The sequence below is a fragment of the Pseudophryne corroboree genome, unplaced genomic scaffold, assembly GCF_028390025.1.
Source record: "Pseudophryne corroboree isolate aPseCor3 unplaced genomic scaffold, aPseCor3.hap2 scaffold_142, whole genome shotgun sequence".
Lineage (NCBI taxonomy): Eukaryota > Metazoa > Chordata > Amphibia > Anura > Myobatrachidae > Pseudophryne > Pseudophryne corroboree.
Window position 1 is genome coordinate 345,718 of NW_026968046.1, and position 16,365 is coordinate 362,082.

Here is a 16,365-nt window from a genome sequence, read left to right on the forward strand (position 1 = left end):
GCCCTGCAGCACTACCTGTAGTTTGCATTGTGCATCGGAAGGCACAAAGTAAGCAGACAGGAGGAGAAGTCAGGATAGTGCACAAGGGTATAGAAGGGAGGGGCTCAAGAAAAAAGAAGTGGAAACAGACAGCAAACTAGGCTGGAGAGAGACCTGAGACAAAGAGATCTGAATTATATGAGAGCCGACTAGGGGAAACACAAATTATGCAATCAAGTTTCCCATATTTGGGGAAATCGCAGGGGCAGCACACCCAGAGTGCAATGGGTGAGCCTTGCCCTGGGAGAAGCAACTTCATGATCATAGTATCTCACCTGGCAGGTAAGTAGGAGTTGGGCTAGAGCTGGGGAGGGTCGCTGCTCGGGCACCCCCCTGTCAAGTGAAGGAGATCCAACTGAGGCAGCACAAGGGAACTCTTGAAAGAAGAACAAGGCTAGAGGAAGATCTGAGACAAAGAAATCTGACTTTTACCAGAGCTGACCAGAGGAAAGCACAAACACAGTCCCCCACTACCACAAATAATGCAGTTGAGTTTCCCACATTTGGGGAAATCACAGAGGTCAGCATACCCAGAACGCAATGAATGAACCTAACCCTGGGAGAACAATCTTCATGACCATGGTATCTCCTATGCAAAATAAGTATGATTTGGGATAGGGCTGGGGAGGGCCGCTGCTCAGGCACATCTCTGTCAAGTAAAGGAGATTCAACTGAGGCAGCACAAGGGAACTCTCATCTGGGGACAACAACTGCAGGGAGAACACATATTTTCAGATGAACATGGGAGGGCAGAAGGCTGCCTAATACTGAAGCACCCCCAAACAACAAACCAAATGCAACAACTAGTGCAAGCATTCCTGGGGGAAGGCCTGCCGCAGATGGATTTGCATATGGTGATGTCATCCAAGCAGTGGGTCAAAGTTGGCTTCAACCCTCGTCTGCATATGAAAAGAGAAAAGGGGCATGCAGGGCATGGCGGCCTTTTGCGGCGCTTGGCTGACCCCTAGTTTGCATTAAACACCTCCACCCTCCGTCGGTGTGGGGCTCATGTTGGCTATGCCCCAGCCCCTGAAGCATTCAAGCTGATTTCTTGCTGCAGCTGGGCACTGTAACAGCTCCAGAGCTGCTCTGTAAGGCAAGTAAAAGGGTGTGGGCCCTGCAGCACTACCTGTAGTTTGCATTGTGCGTTGGAAGGCACAAAGTAAGCAGACAGGAGAAGTCTGGAGAGTGCACAAGGGCATAGAAGGCAGCGGCTCAAGAAAAGAGAAGTGGAAACAGACAGCAAACTAGGCTGGAGAGAGACCTGAGACAAAGAGATCTGAATTATACGAGAGCCGACCAGGGGAAACACAAATTATGCAGTCAAGTTTCCCACAGGAGTATATAGGATACGACCCAGTGGTACCTGACGACATAGATACTAACAGCTATTTAATAACATTACGCTAGAAAGTGATTATTAGCAACATATATATCTATATAAACAACCCCGCCAGGGTTGTGCCTTCAAAAATAATCACACACGGACACGCTTTTTAAACCTTTTTTTCACATCTCTTTATTCTTCTTATGCACATGTATGTTAGTTCTGTGATTTTAACCTTTATGTTTCACTGCAGTTTGGGATAATAATATTAATATTTATCCAATTTTAATACATACTTAATAAAGGTTATATTTTATGATTCATTCATTCTGTCCAGTGCGTCAACAGTGCAGATTTCTTCTTGTTTTTTCTCCCAAATTCTATAACAATGACAGTAAATGTTGTTTCTTTTCAAACAGAACTTTCTTGACCATGCTTCTTGCTTGAAAGATCTGGGAGCACATGGAAAACAGTACAAACCATGCAGTATCACAAGAGCCTTTATTTGATATTTCATGAAGATAGAGCAGAATTGAGGACACGTCAACTATTTCTGCCGAAGGTGGTTCATCTTTCCACATGGTGCCTTTGGCCACTGACACCTTCGTTGAGTCAAAGTCTCTGGCTGTGGTCAGAACTTTGAAAATTTATGTCACCAGAACGGTTCAGATTAGGAAAACAGAGGCTCTCTTTGTCCTGTATGCTCCCAACAGGATTGGGTGTCCTGCTTCCATGTAGACAATTATGCGCTGGATCTGTGGTAAGATTCAGCATGCTCATTCCACGGCAGGATTGCCGTTACTGAATTAGGTGAAGACCCATTCTACTAGAAAGGTGGGTTCATCCTGGGCAGCTGGTCGGGGAGTCTCGGCATTGCAACTTTGCCGAGCAGCTATTTAGTAAACACTTTTGCTAAGTTTTACAAGTTTTAGAGTAAAGGAGATTCAACTGAGGCAGCACAAGGGAACTCTCATCTGGGGACAACAACTGCAGTGAGAACACATATTTTCAGATGAACATGGGAGGGCAGAAGGCTGCCTAATACTGAAGCACCCCCAAACAACAAACCAAATGCAACAACTAGTACAAGCATTCCTGGGGGAAGGTCTGCAGAAGACGGATATGCATATAGTGATGTCATCCAAGCAGTGGGCCAAAGTTGGCTGGAACCCTCATCTGCATATGAAAAGAGAAAAGGGGTATGCAGGGCATGGCGGCCTTTTGCGGCGCTTGGATGACCCTTAGTTCGCATTAAACACCCCCACCCTCCTTCGGTGTGGGGCTCATGTTGGCCATGCCCCAGCCCCTGAAGCATTCAAGCTGATTTCTTGCAGCAGCTTGTCACTGTAACAGCTCCAGAGCTGCTCTGTAAGGCAAGTAAAAGGGTGTGGGCCCTGCAGCACTACCTGTAGTTTGCATTGTGCATTGGAAGGCACAAAGTAAGCAGACAGGAGGAGAAGTCAGGATAGTCCACAAGGGTATAGAAGGGAGGGGCTCAAGAAAAAAGAAGTGGAAACAGACAGCAAACTAGGCTGGAGAGAGACCTGAGACAAAGAGATCTGAATTATATGAGAGCCGACCAGGGGAAACATAAATTATGCAGTCTAGTTTCCCACATTTGGGGAAATCGCAGGGGCAGCACACCCAGGTGAGATACTATAATCAGGAAGGTGCTTCTCCCAGGGCAAGGCTCACCCATTGCACACTGGGTGTGCTGCTCCTACGATTTCCCCAAATGTGGGACACTTGACTGCATAATTTGTGTTTCCTCTGGTCGGCTCTCGTATAATTCAGATCTCTTTGTCTCAGGTCTCTCTCCAGCCTAGTTTGCTCTCTGTTTCCACTTCTTTTTTCTTGAGCCCCTCCCTTCTATACCCTTGTGCACTATCCTGACTTCTCCTCCCGTCTGCTTACTTTGTGCCTTCCAATGCACAATGCAAACTACAGGTAGTGCTGCAGGGCCCACACCCTTTTACTTGCCTTACAGAGCAGCTCTGGAGCTGTTACAGTGCCCAGCTGCTGCAAGAAATCAGCTTGAATGCTTCATGGGATGGGGCATGGCCAACATGAGCCCCACACCAAAGGAGGGTGGGGGTGTTTAATGCGATCTAGGGGTCATCCAAGCACCGCAAAAGGCCGCCATGCCCTGCACGCCCCTTTTCTCTTTTCATATGCAGATGAGGGTTGAAGCCAACTTTGACCCACTGCTTGGATAACATCACCATATGCAAATCCATCTGCTGCAGGCCTTCCCCCAGGAATGCTTGCACTAGTTGTTGCATTTGGTTTGTTGTTTGGGGGTGCTTCAGTATTAGGCAGCCTTCTGCCCTCCCATGTTCATCTGAAAATATGTGTTCTCCCTGCAGTTGTTGTCCCCATATGAGAGTTCCCTTGTGCTGCCTCAGTTGAATCTCCTTTACTTGACAGAGATGTGCCTGAGCAGCGGCCCTCCCCAGCCCTATCCCAAATCATACTTATTTTGCATAGGAGACACCATGGTCATGAAAATTGTTCACCCAGGGTGAGGTTCATTCATTGCATTCTGGGTATGCTGACCCCTGTGATTTACCCAAATGTGGGAAACCCGCCTGCATTATTTGTGGTAGTTGGGGACTGTGTTTGTGTTTTCCGCTGGTCAGCTCTGGTAAAAGTCAGATTTCTTTGTCTCAGATCTTCCTCTAGCCTTGTTCTTCTTTCGAGAGTTCCATTGTGCTGCCTCAGTTGGATCTCCTTCACTTGACAGGGGGGTGCCCGAGCAGCGACCCTCCCCAGCTCTAGCCCAACTCCTACTTACCTGCCAGGTGAGATACTATGATCTTGAAGGTGCTTCTCCCAGGGCAAGGCTCAACCATTGCACTCTGGGTGTGCTGCCCCTGCGATTTCCCCAAATATGGGAAACTTGACTGCATAATTTGTGTTTCCCCTGGTCGGCTCTCGTATAATTCAGATCTCTTTGTCTCAGGTCTCTCTCCAGCCTAGTTTGCTGTCTGTTTCCACTTCTCTTTTCTTGAGCCGCTCCCTTCTATGCCCTTGCGCACTATCCTGACTTCTCCCGTCTGCTTACTTTGTGCCTTCCAACGCACAATGCGAACTACAGGTAGTGCTGCAGGGCCCACACCCTTTTATTTGCCTTACAGAGCAGCTCTGGAGCTGTTACAGTGCCCAGCTGCTGCAAGAAATCAGCTTGAATGCTTCAGGGGCTGGGGCATAGCCAACATGAGCCCCACACCGAAGGAGGGTGGAGGTGTTTAATGCGAACTAGGGGTCATCCAAGCGCCGCAAAAGGCTGCCATGCCCTGCATAACCCTTTTCTCTTTTCATATGCAGATGAGGGTTCCAGCCAACTTTGGCCCACTGCTTGGATGACATCACCGTATGCAAATTCGTCTCCTGCAGACCTTCCCCCAGGAATGCTTGTACTAGTTATTGCATATGGTTTGATATTTGATGGTGCTTCAGTATTAGGCAGCCTTCCGCCCTCCCATGTTCATCTGAAAAAATGTGGTCTCCCTGCAGTTGTTGTCCCCAGACGAGAGTTCCCTTGTGCTTCCTCAGTTGAATCTCCTTAACTTGACGGGGGAGGGGCTTGCCCGAGCAGCCACCCTCCCCAGCCCTATCCCAACTCATACTTATTTTGCATATGAGATCTCTATATCATGAAGATTGTTATCACAGGGTGAAGTTCATCCATTATATTTTAAAATAGGAAGGTTCAAATTACATATTTGAATTGCATCTATGTGCTGGATTCAAATGTCCCCCCCCCTTCCTTTCTCAATTGTGCCCGTCAGCAGCTATTCTAAGGTTGCTGCCAATGGGTGTGACACATTAATTTCTTCTGTGGGGTACACTGGACTCCACAAGGATTCACATTGGGGTGTAGAGTAGGATCTTGATCTGAGGCACCAACCGGCTCAAAGCTTTTGACTGTTCCCAAGATGCTCAGCGCATTCTCCTCTATAACCCCGCTTCCATGAACAGGGAGCTCAGTTTGTAGTTGGTGCCTTCAGTAGCAGGCCACTTAACAGGGGCCTGCCTCAGGCAGCCTATTCTTAGCTATTAATTTTGACAAGAAAATAAGAACTTTTTTTATGAGAATCTACAAGGGCTGCAGCAGGCTAGGTCTAATAGACATCTTTACTGCAGCTTCATCACTCCCAGCGGCGCTGTATACTCCCGTGCCCTGGTTGCTGGGTCACTGCAGCGGAGGCTCCGGTTTCTTCCTAAGGTCAGTCACACACGCACCGCCCTTCCGGATCACGAGGCCGCTGATGAAGGGGAGCGTGGCCGTAGGGGGTGGACCGTGTGCGCACTGGCGTGGACACTGATTACTGGGCAGCCGCTCCACGAGCCACCAGGTACAGTTAAGGAGCACAGGTCTGGGGTTTTTTCTCCCATATTAAACCAATTTTGTACTGCCCGCAGCGCATTGTGATAGGTAATAGGGCCTGATTCAGGTTGGATTGCAATCACAGTAAGCGATCCAACTGCAAAAATTGCTAAGAGCATACGCATGTGCCTGCATTTTCTGCGGCACCCCGCAGAGAATGCGATCGCCTCTGCCTGTCAATCGGGGCAGGGGGGGAGAGGGGGGTCAGCAACACTCCATTTCCAAGTCAGGGATGGAGCGGTGCGGGGGCAAGGCTTCAAAATGGGGTCTGCAACGGAGGAGACACAGGGGGCGTGGTCACAGCGGCTGTATGACATCACATTCAGCCGCTGTGATCACAAAAATGGTGGCGGCTTCCTGCGCGCACATACAGTCTGCACCAGCAGGAGGCTACACCATTTTTTATGATCACGCTGAACTGCAGTGCGACTGCAATTACAGATTGGTCAAGAAGGGAGGCGTCATGCTGGGTGGCCATGTCCTGTCACTGTGCAGGAGCCAGCACCGCTCACACACTAGTCCCCGGGTGCAGCCCCCAACCCCCGGGACACCCGGAGCAACAAAATGTAGATTCAGGCCACCAGGCCACGCCCCTACCTATGAAACCATGCCTCCTTTTTACCATTGCGCTGCTTATCTGCGCGCACTGCATTACAATCTCCTTCGCCACCTCTCTGGGTGTCACCAGTGATAGTGACACCTCTGCCATGCTTGTAGCAGCTGGTCCTAAGATCTACGCCTCAAGCCCTGAGTGTTTGCCCTTGTGACTTGTTGATCATCATAGCGAAGCAGATGCTTACAGAAAACTGCAGGGGCTTAGATTGAAAATAAAAAAATATATGGGTATAAGGTAGAGAGGAGCGGGTTCGGTTCTCCGAGAACCGAATTCCCCACGAACTCCACGTGGTTTACACTGGTCCGAGGCAGGCTCGGTTGTTCCCGCCTGACTCGGAAAACCTGAACAAGGGAAAATGTCATCATCCCGCTGTCGGATTCTCGCGAGATTCGGATTTCATATAAAGAGCTGCGCGTTGCCGCCATTTTTACTCGTGCATTGAAGAGGGAGCGGAGAGGACGTGGCTATGTTCTCTCAGTGGAAATCTCAATATCAGTGCTCAGTATCAGTGGTTACTTATTGCTGCTCAGTAATACTAGTAGTGTGTCTCTCCTGCTCAGTGTCAGTTCTCAGTAGTATCCTCATCAGTGCTCAGTATCACTGCTCATTGTCTTGTGCTGCATTGTGGTGCTCAGCATACTACAGTACATTACTAATAGTCCAGTGCTGCATCTTGCTGCTCAGTGTCAGTTCTAGTATCCTCATCAGTGCTCACTATCACTGCTCATTACATTGTGGTGTTCTGTATACTACAGTAACATAGTAATATAGTAACATATAGTAATATAGTTTTTGAGGTTGAAAAGAGGCAAATTGCCCATCGTGTTCAACCTGTTTTAAGTTGTGATGATTCTACATACTTGCTGAATAATGTTTTATGACTAGTTAACTACTACAACTCATGTTACCCCCGGATTAACCATGTTGATATTTTAAGTATTATAACCTTGGATAGCTTTTTCATTCAGAAATGTATCCATTCCTTTTTTAAATCCAATTACAGAGTCCGCCATTACCACCTTCCCCGGCAGGGAATTCCACATCCTGATTGCCCTAACAGTGAAGATCATAGTATCTCACCTGGCAGGTAAGTAGGAGTTGGGCTAGAGCTGTGGAGGATTGCTGCTTGGGCACCCCCTGTCAAGTGAAGGAGATCCAACTGAGGCAGCACAAGGGAACTCTCGAAAGAAGAACAAGGCTAGAGGAAGATCTGAGACAAAGAAATCTGACTTTTACCAGAGCTGACCAGAGGAAAGCACAAACACAGTCCCCCACTACCACAAATAATGCAGTCGAGTTTCCCACATTTGGGGAAATCACAGGGGTCAGCATACCCAGAATGCAATGAATGAACCTCACCCTGGGAGAACAATCTTCATGACCAAGGTATCTCCTATGCAAAATAAGTATGATTTGGGATAGGGCTGGGGAGGGCCGCTGCTCAGGCACATCTCTGTCAAGTAAAGGAGATTCAACTGAGGCAGCACAAGGGAACTCTCATCTGGGGACAACAACTGCAGGGAGAACACATATTTTCAGATGAACATGGGAGGGCAGAAGGCTGCCTAAAACTGAAGCACCCCCAAACAACGAACCAAATGCAACTACTAGTGCAAGCATTCCTGGGGGAAGGCCTGCAGCAGATGGATTTGCATATGGTGATGTCATCCAAGCAGTGGGTCAAAGTTGGCTTCAACCCTCGTCTGCATATGAAAAGAAAAAAGGGGTGTGCAGGGCATGGCAGCCTTTTGCGGCGCTTGGATGACCCCTAGTTCGCATTAAACACCTCCACCCTCCTTCGGTGTGGGGCTCATGTTGGCTATGCCCCAGCCCCTGAAGCATTCAAGCTGATTTCTTGCAGCAGCTGGGCACTGTAACAGCTCCAGAGCTGCTCTGTAAAGCAAGTAAAAGGGTGTGGGCCCTGCAGCACTACCTGTAGTTTGCATTGTGCGTTGGAAGGCACAAAATAAGCAGATGGGAGAAGTCAGGATAGTGCACAAGGGTATAGAAGGGAGGGGCTCAAGAAAAAAGAAGTGGAAACAGACAGCAAACTAGGCTGGAGAGAGACCTGAGACAAAGAGATCTGAATTATATGAGAGCCGACCAGGGGAAACACAAATTATGCAGTCAAGTTTCCCACATTTGGGGAAATCGCAGGGGCAGCACAGCCAGAGTGCAATGGGTGAGCCTTGCCCTGGGAGAAGCATCTTCATGATCATAGTATCTCACCTGGCAGGTAAGTAGGAGTTGGGCTAGAGCTGGGGAGGGTCGCTGCTCGGGCACCCCCCTGTCAAGTGAAGGAGATCCAACTGAGGCAGCACAAGGGAACTCTCGAAAGAAGAACAAGGCTAGAGGAAGATCTGAGACAAAGAAATCTGACTTTTACCAGAGCTGACCAGAGGAAAGCACAAACACAGTCCCCCACTACCACAAATAATGCAGTTGAGTTTCCCACATTTGGGGAAATCACAGGGGTCAGCATACCCAGAATGCAATGAATGAACCTAACCCTGGGAGAACAATCTTCATGACCATGGTATCTCCTATGCAAAATAAGTATGATTTGGGATAGGGCTGGGGAGGGCCGCTGCTCAGGCACATCTCTGTCAAGTAAAGGAGATTCAACTGAGGCAGCACAAGGGAACTCTCATCTGGGGACAACAACTGCAGGGAGAACACATATTTTCAGATGAACATGGGAGGGCAGAAGGCTGCCTAATACTGAAGCACCCCCAAACAACAAACCAAATGCAACAACTAGTGCAAGCATTCCTGGGGGAAGGCCTGCAGCAGATGGATTTGAATATGGTGATGTCATCCAAGCAGTGGGTCAAAGTTGGCTTCAACCCTCGTCTGCATATGAAAAGAATAAAGGGGTGTGCAGGGCATGGCGGCCTTTTGCGGCGCTTGGATGACCCCTAGTTCGCATTAAACACCTCCACCCTCCTTCGGTGTGGGGCTCATGTTGGCTATGCCCCAGCCCCTGAAGCATTCAAGCTGATTTCTTGCAGCAGCTGGGCACTGTAACAGCTCCAGAGCTGCTCTGTAAAGCAAGTAAAAGGGTGTGGGCCCTGCAGCACTACCTGTAGTTTGTATTGTGCGTTGGAAGGCACAAAGTAAGCAGACGGGAGAAGTCAGGATAGTGCACAAGGGTATAGAAGGGAGGGGCTCAAGAAAAAAGAAGTGGAAACAGACAGCAAACTAGGCTGGAGAGAGACCTGAGACAAAGAGATCTGAATTATATGAGAGCCGACCAGGGGAAACACAAATTATGCAGTCAAGTTTCCCACATTTGGGGAAATCGCAGGGGCAGCACACCCAGAGTGCAATGGGTGAGCCTTGCCCTGGGAGAAGCATCTTCATGATCATAGTATCTCACCTGGCAGGTAAGTAGGAGTTGGGCTAGAGCTGGGGAGGGTCGCTGCTCGGGCACCCCCCTGTCAAGTGAAGGAGATCCAACTGAGGCAGCACAAGGGAACTCTCGAAAGAAGAACAAGGCTAGAGGAAGATCTGAGACAAAGAAATCTGACTTTTACCAGAGCTGACCAGAGGAAAGCACAAACACAGTCCCCCACTACCACAAATAATGCAGTTGAGTTTCCCACATTTGGGGAAATCACAGGGGTCAGCATACCCAGAATGCAATGAATTAACCTAACCCTGGGAGAACAATCTTCATGACCATGGTATCTCCTATGCAAAATAAGTATGATTTGGGATAGGGCTGGGGAGGGCCGCTGCTCAGGCACATCTCTGTCAAGTAAAGGAGATTCAACTGAGGCAGCACAAGGGAACTCTCATCTGGGGACAACAACTGCAGGGAGAACACATATTTTCAGATGAACATGGGAGGGCAGAAGGCTGCCTAATACTGAAGCACCCCCAAACAACAAACCAAATGCAACAACTAGTGCAAGCATTCCTGGGGGAAGGCCTGCCGCAGATGGATTTGCATATGGTGATGTCATCCAAGCAGTGGGTCAAAGTTGGTTCAAACACCTTTGCAAAGTTCTATAAGTTTGATACCCTGGCTGAGGAGGACCTCCTGTTTGCTCAATCGGTGCTGCAAAGTCATCCGCACTCTCCTGCCCGTTTGGGAGCTTTGGTATAATCCCCATGGTCCTTACGGAGTCCCCAGCATCCTCTAGGACGTAAGAGAAAATAAGATTTTAAACCTACCGGTAAATCTTTTTCTCGTAGTCCGTAGAGGATGCTGGGTGCCCGTCCCAAGTGCGGTCTACTTCTGCAAGACTTGTATATAGTTATTGCTTACATAAGGGTTATATGTTAGTTTTCATCGGTCTTGGACTGATGCTATGTTGTTTTCATACTGTTAACTGGGTAGTATATCACAAGTTATACGGTGTGATTGGTGTGGCTGGTATGAATCTTGACCTTGGATTAACAAAAATCCTTTCCTCGTACTGTCCGTCTCCTCTGGGCACAGTTTCTCTAACTGAGGTATGGAGGAGGGGCATAGAGGGAGGAGCCAGTGCACACCCAGATCTAAAGTCTTTCTTAAAGTGCCCATGTCTGCTGCGGAGCCCGTCTATCCCCCATGGTCCTTACGGAGTCCCCATCATCCTCTACGGACTACGAGAAAAAAAAATTACCGGTAGGTTTAAAATGTTATTTTTTTCTCTGCAACCCACTGCTAAATTGTGCTTCCTAGCTGTTTTTTATAAAATCACTTAATTAAATCTAACTCTGATTACGTCAGAGAAGGCCAGGTACCCTACACCATAAGAGGGGGTTTGAAATTTTGACTTGTCTACTTAAAGATCACCAAAATCTGATGACAAGGTCAATTACATCCCTGGGTGGGATTGAACCACCAACCTTTTGGTTAATAGCCCATGTAAGTGCAAGAAATCCTGAAGCACTCACTCATCATGGGAAAGTACCAATGTGTTTCTTACAAAAATTCTCCAGATTATTGACTTTTTAAAGTTTTTCTAGGAAACGTTCTAGATGAATGCTTATTAGCCTTTGTCAGTATTGACTTTCGCAAGGTGTCTCTGTGGCGCAATCGGTTAGCATGTTTGGCTATTAACCAAAAGGTTGGTGGTTCAATCCCACCCAGGGATGTAATTGACCTTGTAATCAGATTTTGGTGATCTTTAAGTAGACAAGTCAAAATTTCAAAAACCCCCCTTATGGTGTAGGGTACCTGGCCTTCTCTGATGTAATCAGAGTTAGATTTGATTAAGTGATTTTATAAAAAAACAGCTAGGAAGCACAATTTAGCAGTGAGTTGCAGAGAAAAAAAATTATGCTGGCAGAAAAGTCCAATTGAGTGATTAAACAGCTCTTCATTTTCTGATTTTATGTTTATGCTAACAAATTTGCTCTCTGAAAAGTGTCCACAAAGCCAAGTCTCTGATTAACACCTTTGTAGGAATGGTTTTTCACCTATTACTGAATTAAACTTGCTTCATTGGAAAGGCATCAAAGATGCATCCTCATTTCAATGTCTACTGAAATAATACAGGTTGACACCAGGAAACGTCACTGCATCCTTGCTGCTTCCTCATGGGGAAGTCTGTTTAATGTGAAAACAAGGTGATATCTAATCAGCACACAGGTAAGGAATTAAGAAAATCTTTCTTTATGGGTGAAGATGTTTCTCACAAATTGTTGTCCCAATGCATCATTGAAATTCAAGATGGAAGATGATTTTCATATATCACTTGTACATTTTGCATTGCTCTTCTGGTGACAATGTAGTTTGTTTTTGTCAATTACCATTTCAGTAATAGGGTAAAGAAAATTAAGTGGATTTTTTAAAGAAAACAATGCTGTCAATATACTATTAAAACAAATTAAAATGATAAAAGTTATTGTACTTTAAGTAAAAATAAAAGTGCCAAAATATCAATCCCAGTTTTTGATTACTTTAATTATAAAAAAAAAAATGCACATAGCAGAGGATAGTTTCGATCAATCGACCTCTGGGTTATGGGCCCAGCATGCTTCCATTGCACTACTCTGCTGCTCATGGAAGTGTCAGAGATCCTGAAGACTAAATTGATTAAAGGCCTTAAAGTACTGGACTATAAGGAAAGACTTACTAGGCTGAATATTTATACACTAGAAAAGAGGTGCCTAAGAGGAGATATTATTAATATCTTCAAATATGTAAAGATACATAACAAAGAGTTATCAGAGGAATTATTTATTAAAAGAACACGTGGTCACTCGCTGCGACTGGAGGAAAGTTCAGAACGCAATGGAGGAAAGGTTTCTTCACTGTTAGGGCAATCAGGATGTGGAATTCCCTGCCAGGGAAGGTGGTAATGGCGGACTCTGTAATTGGATTTAAAAAAGGAATGGATACATTTCTGAATGAAAAAGCTATCCAAGGTTATAATACTTAAAATATCAACATGGTTAATCCGGGGGTAACATGAGTTATAGTAGCTAACTAGTCATAAAACATTATTCAGCAAGTATGTAGAATCATCACAACTTAAAACAGGTTGAACACGATGGGCAATTTGCCTCTATTCAACCTCAAAAACTATGTTACTATATTACTATGTTATTGTAGTATACAGAACACCACAATGCAATGAGCAGTGATAGTGAGCACTGATGAGGATACTAGAACTGACACTGAGCAGCAAGATGCAGCACTGGACTATTAGTAATGTACTGTATTATGCTGAGCAACACAATGCAGCACAAGACAATGAACAGTGATACTGAGCACTGATGAGGATACTACTGAGAACTGACACTGAGCAGGAGAGACACACTACTAGTATTACTGAGCAGCAATAAGTAACCACTGATACTGAGCACTGATATTGAGATTTCCACTGAGAGAACATAGCCACGTCCTCTCCGCTCTCTCTTCAATGCACGAGTAAAAATGGCAGCAACGCGCAGCTCTTTATATGGAATCCGAATCTCGCGAGAATCCGACAGCGGGATGATGACATTTTCCCTTGTTCAGGTTTTCCGAGTCAGGCGGGAACAACCGAGCCTGCCTCGGACCAGTGTAAACCACGTGGAGTTCGTGGGGAATTCGGTTCTCGGAGAACCGAACCCGCTCCTCTCTACCTTATACCCTATCAATTTTTTTATTTTCAATCTAAGCCCCTGCAGTTTTCTGTAAGCATCTGCTTCGCTATGATGATCAACAAGTCACAAGGGCAAACACTCAGGGTTTGAGGCGTAGATCTTAGGACCAGCTGCTACAAGCATGGCAGAGGTGTCACTATCACTGGTGACACCCAGAGAGGTGGCGAGGGAGATTGTAATGCAGTGCGCGCAGATAAGCAGTGCAATGGTAAAAAGGAGGCATGGTTTCATAGGTAGGGGCGTGGCCTGGTGGCCTGAATCTACATTTTGTTGCTCCGGGTGTCCCGGGGGTTGGGGGCTGCACCCGGGGACTAGTGTGTGAGCGGTGCTGGCTCCTGCAAAGTGACAGGGCATGGCCACCCAGCATGACGCCTCCCTTCTTGACCATGCTGTAATTGCAGTCGCACTGCAGTTCAGCGTGATCATAAAAAATGGTGTAGGCTCCTGCTGGTGCAGACTGTATGTGCGCGCAGGAAGCCGCCACCATTTTTGTGATCACAGCGGCTGAATGTGATGTCATACAGTCGCTGTGACCACGCCCCCTGTGTCTCCTCCGTTGCAGACCCCATTTTGAAGCCTTGCCCCCGCACCGCTCCATCCCTGACTTGGAAATGGAGTGTTGCTGACCCACCTCTCCCCCCCTTCCCCGCCCCGATTGACAGGCAGAGGCGATCACATTCTCTGCGGGGTGCCGCAGAAAATGCAGGCACATGCGTATGCTCTTAGCAATTTTTGCAGTTGGATCGCTTATTGTGATTGCAATCCAACCTGAATCAGGCCCTATTACCTATCACAATGCGCTGCGGGCAGTACAAAATTGGGTTAATATAGGAGAAAAACCCCCAGACCTGTGCTCCTTAACTGTACCTGGTGGCTAGTGGAGCGGCTGCCCAGTAATCAGTGTCCACCGCAGTGCGCACACGGCCCACCCCCTACGGCCTCGCTCCCCTTCAGCAGCGGCCTCGTGATCCGGAAGGGTGGTGTGTGTGTGACTGACCTTAGGATGAAACCGGAGCCTCCGCTGCAGTGACCCAGCAACCAGGGCACGGGAGTATACAGCGCCGCTGGGAGTGATGAAGCTGCAGTAAAGATGTCTATTAGACCTAGCCTGCTGCAGCCCTTGTAGATTCTCATAAAACAAGTTCTTCTTTTCTTGTCAAAATTAATAGCTAAGAATAGGCTGCCTGAGGCAGGCCCCTGTTAATTGGCCTGCTACTGAAGGCACCAACTACAAACTGAGCTCCCTGTTCATGGAAGCGGGGTTATAGAGGAGAATGCACTGAGCTTCTTGGGAACAGTCAAAAGCTTTGAGCCGGTTGGTGCCTCAGATCAAGATTCTACTCTACACCCCAATGTGAATCCTTGTGGAGTCCAGTGTACCCCACAGAAGAAATTAATGTGTCACACCCATTGGCAGCAACCTTAGAATAGCTGCTGACGGGCACAATTGAGAAAGGAAGGGGGGGGGGGGGGACATTTGAATCCAGCACATAGATGCAATTCAAATATGTAATTCGTACCTTCCTATTTTAAAATATAATGGATGAACCTCACCCTGTGAGAACAATCTTCATGATCAAGAGATCTCATATGCAAAATAAATATGAGTTGGGATAGGGCTGGGGAGGGCTGCTCGGGCAGCACCTCCCCCGTCAAGTTAAGGAGATTCAACTGAGGAAGCACAAGGGAACTCTCGTCTGGGGACAACAACTGCAGGGAGACCACATCTTTTCAGATGAACATGGGAGGGCGGAAGGCTGCCTAATACTGAAGCACCATATGCAACAACTAGTACAAGCATTCCTGGGGGAAGGTCTGCAGCAGACGGATTTGCATACGGTGATGTTATCCAAGCAGTGGGCCAAAGTTGACTGGAACCCTCATCTGCATATGAAAAGAGAAAAGGGGCATGCAGGGCATGGCGGCCTTTTGCAGTGCTTGGATGACCCCTAGTTCACATTAAACACCCCCACCCTCCTTTGGTGTGGGGCTCATGTTGGCCATGCCCCATCCCCTGAAGCATTCAAGCTGATTTCTTGCAGCAGCTGGGCACTGTAACAGCTCCAGAGCTGTTCTGTAAGGCAAGTAAAAGGGTGTGGGCCCTGCAGCACCACCTGTAGTTCGCATTGTGCGTTGGAAGGCACAAAGTAAGCAGACGGGAGGAGAAGTCAGGATAGTGCGCAAGGGCATTCTTTTCTCTTAGTCCGTAGAGGATGCTGGGGTCACATTAAGAACCATGGGGTATAGACGGGATCCGCAAGAGACATGGGCACTTTAAGACTTTCAAAGGGTGTGAACTGGCTCCTCCCTCTATGCCCCTCCTCCAGACTCCAGTTATAGGAACTGTGCCCAGGGAGACGGACATTTCGAGGAAAGGATTTATTGTTAAACTAAGGTGAGCATCTTACCAGCTCACACCTTAAACATGCCGCAGAACGTGGCATTCAACAGAACACAAGCCAACGGCATGAACAATTGCAGCAAAAAGCTGACCAGAACCATAACACAACATGTGTATAACCACAAGTAATAACTGCAGACACAGTATGGACTGGGACGGGTGCCCAGCATCCTCTACAGACTAAGAGAAAAGGATTTACCGGTAGGTATTAAAATCCTATTTTCTCATACGACCTAGAGGATGCTGGGGTCACATTAAGAACCATGGGGTTATACCAAAGCTCTTGAACGGGTGGGAGAGTGCGTACGACTCTGCAGCACCGAATGACCCAACTTAAGGTTATCATCAGCCAAGGTATCAAACTTGTAAAACTTAGCAAAAGTGTTTACTAAATAGCTGCTCGGCAAAGTTGCAATGCCGAGACTCCCCGACCAGCTGCCAAGGATGAACCCACCTTTCTAGTAGAATGGGTCTTCACCTACTTCAGTAACGGCAATCCTGCCGTG

The 16,365-nt window shown here is 47.4% G+C and overlaps 7 non-coding genes and 3 pseudogenes across 7 annotated transcripts; 3 read left to right on the forward strand and 7 right to left on the reverse strand.

The window, feature by feature from the left end:
• Nucleotides 1-194: 194 nt before the first annotated feature.
• Nucleotides 195-329, reverse strand: LOC134996593 (U1 spliceosomal RNA; annotated as a pseudogene).
• Nucleotides 330-481: 152 nt separating this feature from the next.
• LOC134996246 (U1 spliceosomal RNA) lies at nucleotides 482-645 on the reverse strand. Its single transcript, XR_010198951.1, has one exon. It is a non-coding gene; the product is annotated as a U1 spliceosomal RNA (small nuclear RNA).
• Nucleotides 646-3,006: 2,361 nt separating this feature from the next.
• LOC134995931 (U1 spliceosomal RNA) lies at nucleotides 3,007-3,162 on the forward strand. Its single transcript, XR_010198640.1, has one exon. It is a non-coding gene; the product is annotated as a U1 spliceosomal RNA (small nuclear RNA).
• A 674-nt stretch (nucleotides 3,163-3,836) lies between these two features.
• LOC134996371 (U1 spliceosomal RNA) lies at nucleotides 3,837-4,000 on the forward strand. Its single transcript, XR_010199071.1, has one exon. It is a non-coding gene; the product is annotated as a U1 spliceosomal RNA (small nuclear RNA).
• A 152-nt stretch (nucleotides 4,001-4,152) lies between these two features.
• Nucleotides 4,153-4,315, forward strand: LOC134996580 (U1 spliceosomal RNA). The gene has a single exon (XR_010199251.1). It is a non-coding gene; the product is annotated as a U1 spliceosomal RNA (small nuclear RNA).
• A 3,303-nt stretch (nucleotides 4,316-7,618) lies between these two features.
• Nucleotides 7,619-7,782, reverse strand: LOC134996178 (U1 spliceosomal RNA). The gene has a single exon (XR_010198884.1). It is a non-coding gene; the product is annotated as a U1 spliceosomal RNA (small nuclear RNA).
• Nucleotides 7,783-8,474: 692 nt separating this feature from the next.
• On the reverse strand, nucleotides 8,475-8,616 carry LOC134996549 (U1 spliceosomal RNA; annotated as a pseudogene).
• A 152-nt stretch (nucleotides 8,617-8,768) lies between these two features.
• On the reverse strand, nucleotides 8,769-8,932 carry LOC134995950 (U1 spliceosomal RNA). The gene has a single exon (XR_010198659.1). It is a non-coding gene; the product is annotated as a U1 spliceosomal RNA (small nuclear RNA).
• A 692-nt stretch (nucleotides 8,933-9,624) lies between these two features.
• LOC134996434 (U1 spliceosomal RNA) lies at nucleotides 9,625-9,766 on the reverse strand (annotated as a pseudogene).
• A 152-nt stretch (nucleotides 9,767-9,918) lies between these two features.
• On the reverse strand, nucleotides 9,919-10,082 carry LOC134996086 (U1 spliceosomal RNA). Its single transcript, XR_010198794.1, has one exon. It is a non-coding gene; the product is annotated as a U1 spliceosomal RNA (small nuclear RNA).
• Between the last annotated feature and the right edge of the window lie 6,283 nt (nucleotides 10,083-16,365).